This window comes from Dipteris shenzhenensis, chromosome 20 (genome assembly GCF_047967505.1).
Source record: "Dipteris shenzhenensis isolate YYH24624 ecotype China chromosome 20, Dip_SZ_1.0, whole genome shotgun sequence".
NCBI lineage: Eukaryota > Viridiplantae > Streptophyta > Polypodiopsida > Gleicheniales > Dipteridaceae > Dipteris > Dipteris shenzhenensis.
In genome coordinates, this window is record NC_141615.1 from 38917021 (window position 1) to 38923476 (window position 6456).

The window sequence follows — 6456 nt, forward strand, 5'->3', positions numbered from 1 at the left end:
TTTCCAAGTAGTACATGGCCGCAGGCTTTTACCTTAGGGACATCTGTGTGTCTATTCTTTATTTATTCAGTTATGACTTTGTTGCCGAATATATATTTGTACATATCACTCGATTACTTATTCTAATTCTTCGAGTGTTGGAATTTGTGTTTGAATGGCAATACTTTAGACTAGAGTCTCCTATCTCTCTCCTAGTCCATTTAGGATGACTATATTTTTACATATCACTCGATTACTTACTCTAATTCTTCGAGTGTTGGAGTTTGTGTTTGAATGGCAATACTTTAGACTAGAGTCTCCTATCTCTCTCCTAGTCCATTTAGGATGATTTGAACCATCTTTGCGAGATTCATAGTCTCTCCTATTGCTGTAAGCTGATTGTTGTAATCCTTGACCCTGAGTACATAAGCAAGTTTCATTGCTACTGGTGGGAAAAATTTGCTTGATCTGGTTTCTCAGAGTGAGAATCTCGGATGTATTCTTAGATTGAAAAAGAGGTGTAGACGTATCTCATTCTTCTTTTGGATGTCTTCACTATGTTGACTTGTCCAAGTATGACATATTGCCATTTTTCTTAATCAAATGATATATGTATTTATCTTTCTTGTCCCATTCTACCTATGCTTGGGAAATGGTAGGATCTACTATAGGTGTGGACACCATTGGTGTAGGTGTAGACCCTTCTGCTTATGGTGTGGTATAGGTGGGAGTTGCTTCCAATGCACTAGATGGTCAAGGTGTAGACCCATATACATACTCCCATTTGTTATTTGCATGTGCCATAGCTATAGCTGTCTTAAGCAAATGCCTTAAATCAAGGTTGATAGTGATAGACATGATGCATGAGATCTACTCAAAGGGCCTATGAAAAGACACTACTTGAATCAACTACAATTTGAACTACTGGTAAAGAAAGAACTGAAATATATTTCAATCTGTTACAAGTCTTAAATGTCAAATAATGTAGGCAATAGCCAAGAGGCATTACAAAGCTCAAATTACATGCAAAATGCTAGAAAAATAGCCAATAATGCTTTACAATGATGACGTGTGAGTGCAAAAAGAAATGGTATGGAATGTTCAACATTGGTAACATTTTTCTAGTCTCACTGATCGTGATAACAAAAGAAGAATGGTGTCATCACGCATTATGAGAAGCATAGGGCAACTTTTGCAATAACTTATGTGCAAGCCGTACTTGGATAAGTGTTCCCCACATGTTTGGATAATGTGTTTACAATATGCAAAAAATGTCAACCAAAGCATGTATTTTTATGTTGAGTGATCTAAGCTACAACATATGGTTGGAACTTGAATGTAAAGCCCTGTGATAAAAGCTTTGGTTGTCTTAGCAATAACCTTTGATCATTATCTTTGAATTTTCTTCGAATCTCTAAATTAATCTATCATGTTGAGAAGTTGCTCAGTATTCATGTGTAAGTTAGTGGGAGATCACATCCCTTCGCTTTATCAGAGAAGGTTAATTTTGAGAGAGAGAGAGAGTTTATAAGGTATTTATTTATTTTTGAATATTTAGTGTTTTAAGTGTGTATGTGTGTCTTTAGAAGTTTGGTTTAATGAAAGACAACTCAAATTTTTTGAATATTTGTGTGTGTATGTGCGTGTCAATTTGTATGTATATACTTTTTTGCAAATTTTCTTAAAATTCCTCAACGTTTGAGATTTATAAATGAAACCTTCAATTTTATTAAACACAATCTATGATCGCATTCTTGAGACCTGACGTAGCGGGTCTCTAGCCTGTCGTAGATGGGTCACGTTACTCTTGTACATTATTCAAGCACAACCCATGTGATCTAGTCCTTCGATTAACCGTGAGTGGCTAGAAGAAAGGATCCTGAGCAGAAGAAGAGCAATGCAACGCTCGCACAATGAAAGTGGACAAAGACCAATACTCAGTGCACACGTTGCAAGAATGCGCAGCTAGAGCGAAGTAGCTCATCTGTTCACATGCCAGAATGGACACATTTCAATGTAGTTATTGAAGCTCTCTAGTATAGGCAAAGAGCTATGTGGATGACTCCAAGCCTTTTTCTATTGGCTTGCCCATCCATTTTAGAGCATTGAAGGTGCCTTCAACCCCTGTGAGCTCCAGGTGCCTCCTCCCTATTCGCTGGAGAGGAAATGCGCAGCTGGTTCTCAAAATTGCACCCTCCAAAATTGAGGGCCTCGAGTTCTGAGCCAACCTCAGAAATTCGTCTCTGGTGCATGACTTTTGGCCTCGCGTGCACTAAGCCCAAGACTTTCAAAGTGTTGTAACTTGTGGGACAACTCAATAGTCAGGAGTCAGGACAACGAACAACAAACGTTCTGTCGAGATAATTAGAACTTAGCGGCTCAATCGAGTACAACTAGAAGTTGTTGCACGTTCGTACATGTTTTCGGTCGCAGCTGCGTCTATTGAGTCTCCGATTCCCGAGTCGTCAGCGCTTCTCCCAGACTTCCGCAACTATTTAGCATGTACCATCATGCATGTGATCTTGATCACTCCTGCAAAGAGGCACAAGTGGTACTTACAACAATACTAAATGCACAAGGAGTACTTACAACAATAGTAAAAGTAAACCTCGACGTCAATCACTCGCAGTCTTACACACAGGGGCCACGGCAACATGTGAACTGGTTTTAAGAGTTTTAAAACCGTTATTCGTATTAGATTCTGCGTACCTAAAGTTCCCGAACTGTCGTTCGTCGCAAGTCGAAACAACGATTCAAATTCGTAGGTTGTAGTAGCTTTACTAGCTTCAGCGGCTAGCCTTGTAAAGCTCGAGCTTCCATAGCAAGTACAGCGTGCAATGTGCAGCTCACTAACACAAAATATTAAAGCCCTGGTTCGCGACCACCGAGGTTCTCCCTCATTGGAGAGAAAACCACTTAACTCGAGCTTGGAACTCGGGACTCGGGACCCTTGTTAAAGAAGCTTAGTCCACTCTGAACAGGAATTGACGTAACAGAAATCGGGAGCACCAGCAACCCGCGAAAAGATCGAAGCCAACCTTTTTGCACAAAATGTTGAGAAACCTATAACTCAATCTAATGAGCAAGCCGGTTACCAATGTCGGAGGAAGATAAGTTGTGAAGAGCACTTACGCCAGTGGCGGAAGAGAGAGAGCACAGCCCAAGCTATCTGTAACCGTGAAATGCAAGAAACAGTCTGTTAGGGCTGTGCTCTCTCTCTTCTGCAGCTGGGTGAAGCCGTGATTGTCTTTTGCGAGCGGATTACGAAGGCTGCAAGGAAATTGGGAGGATGAGGCACGGAGAGCCTGGGGTCACGAGTGAGGTTTCCTCAAACTCCTGGAAACACTTTCCAAACCATGACTCATGGGTACCTATATGCGCAAGCAAGCCTAAACCCCTGCATTTACAGAGACGGAGCTTGATCTTTTATAGCGTGAAGGAAGGGAGCAAATTGGACACGCATGCTCAAAGTAGGAGGAAATAGGAATCTGCAACAGAAAGGACGGGCCTACTCGAAATGAGTGCAGATGCCCAATACTGTGGTCAAGCAGCTCACACTTGTCACTGATGAAGGCGCACACTGGCGTAAAGATTTAGATGATTGGATCCCCCGCAGATCAGCGGCGCATGACAGCTCGCAACTTGCTGCGCAACGGAAACTTCAGGCTCATGCCAACTTTTCCCGTTCTAAACTTGCCAGCAGAAATGCGATGGACGACGTCGCCGGGGTGAATTGTTCCTCAAATCTAGCAGATACAATCAACCCACTAGGGTAGAGGCGCCAATTAGCATCAAGCAGATGCCTCTGGAACGTGCACGCAAGACAAACAAGATGTCGCGGCCCGCGGGGTTTGATCTCTTAGTCCCACTACATTATTGGGTTTATTGCTGCTTACAGTGAATGGCCTGATCTGATGCCTCACCACCTACTCCACTAGCTAAGGATTTCAATGTAAATGTACATTCATTGGAATTCAAATCTCTTAAGGGCATCTTAAAGAAACTCCCAGTCTCCCAGAAAATAGGTACGTTAAGGACTATAAAGAAAACAAGTTGAAATATAGAAAATATGTGCAGTGGGAAAGCTATTTTACTTAAGACTTTTGTTAAGTACATTTTAGGGTTAAGCATGAATAGGAACTCACAGCATAATTGTCACTCTAAAGCTCTTGGGAAGAAGAAGCCATTGTGATTATAAGTGACTTGAGTGTGTAAAGATATACCATTTTCTATGAAAAAGTTCTAAGTTTTCTTTTTTGAACAACTTAATGCATAATATAATGGGTAGCAATGGAAAATGAGTTGTGTTAGATTAAATTTAATGTAGCTACAGTAGTTTTGTTGAGTTATCGTAACGTAATAGTTGTTAGATTAAATTTAATGTAGCTACAACAGTTATGTTGAGTTATCGAAACATAATAGTAGGTGGAAAAAGACCCTAAGGACACGTGGGTTACAATTAAAACAATGCAACCAATAAAATTTGCAATTAAAGCAATGCAATCAATAAAATTTGCCACAAGGTTGCTCTTGTGGCCAGAGAACCTACAAAATATGACACCAAAGTGATTATTAGTTGTGGCTTGTGCTTCTTGCTCCCCCATGACCTGTATGAAGGCTTAACTTTGCCTTCATGGCAACCTCATAAAAAGACTTCCTGATATGTTTCCTACAACCAAAATACTATTAAGATAGATATTACATGCATTTGATTGAAATACCAACCTTAGGAAGAGGAGTAGGCATTTCTTCAAGGATTTAGAACTAGAAACTGTACATAAAATGTGCATGCAAATAGTAATAATAAAACCATTACTAACATATGGATCATTGATTCTTTTTCTTCATCAATGATCATAAGCAATCAACATGAAATGTTAGTGATCTGATTAGCATATCTTAGATTGTGAAAGAAAAACCACAAAAAACCATGCATTGCATTAGTAAGAGTCTACTTTTCGGTGATATTATAGGTGTATTAGAACATGGAGTGCTCAATTGACATATTTTTATGGATGAAAGATAGGCATTCAAAAGCATTCTAACAACAGAAGAAAGCTCTTTTATGTCTTGGCCAACTTGTTAATGGAGTCCATCAAGAATAATTTGAAACATAGGACTTATTAAATTGGCTAACAAACCCTCACAAAGAAATTCTTGTAGTCCTAGAGAACTTCAACTAAAGAACATGTATATTTATTATTTAACTTGTAGTGCTAGAGAATTTTAGCTGAAGCACTTGTATAATTGAAGAAGGAAAGTACTGAATTAGTAGAAAAACAACGATAAATGTTGACATTTTAGCTAGCATCAAGCTCAAAGGTAAGTATTATGGAGTTTGGCATGAAGACAAAGGTAGCATTTATGGGAAAAATGACAAGCAACCAATTTGGTGCTCTAATTCACCCTCATATCATAGGTTAATAGGAATGTACACATGTAGATCTCCAAGAGGGCTGGAAAATGGCCTATAGTAAACCATTTATTTATGCATATGATGAACTTAACTAAAACCTATTCACTATAGTGATCCTTTGATTGTGAGAAATTTTGAGCATGGTCCCATAGAAAATAATAGGGGAAAAGATGCCTCATGCATTATAGCATTTTTTTTTTAATGCAATGATGTTCACCTCTCTAGCATAGACCTTTAAAATTGTAGGATGGATGTCATATTAGCATCTAATAGCCAAATATCATCCTTTATATCTCATGATTCGTTAGTTATTTCCAACCCCTAACAAATAGAAGGGTAGTTAATTCATTGCATAGAGAGACTTTTGCTTAGGACCCAATCCAACCATGGGACTTGAGTTAGCTACTTTTACATAGTTTACCAATTTTATCTCACTAGTACGATTAGGCTTATATGTATTAAAGTTTGTAATCAAACTTGATTTAAGGCATCCACTTGCTTTATATGGTTCTTGGTCCATAGCACTTTGTGAGATATTATATTCTATGTGGATCCATGTTTGATAAATGTGGTAGACTAGGAATACAGCCTTGGTTTAAAATATCCACTTGCTTCAAATGGTTGTTGGTTCATAGAATTTTGTGAGGTATTCCATGTAAATCCATGCCCTATACTAGGGAAACTGCATTCTAAGAGCTAAGCTAGGATCCCAATGTCAGAGACCCCATTTACCCTTTGTTCAAAACAAATTAATCATCTTAGTCTCCACTGAAATAAATGTGACTATTATAATGACTAGAGAGAAACTATAAAAGAGTAAACTTTACTTCTCTTAGGGCATCTAAACACGTACTTCTATAATGTATAGAGCACTTTTTGTATCTCTTGTCATGAAAATAACACTTTGGCATATAATGGGTATGCTAAGGACACCTGTTCCCTTATATAGGAAAATGGTTATAGTTTTTGCAAAAGCACACGAGAGTTACCTATGTTGGTAGGTCTATCACCCTTGAATAACAATGAGGTTGGGTTCGTTAGTATGATTACTCGAGCTCTAG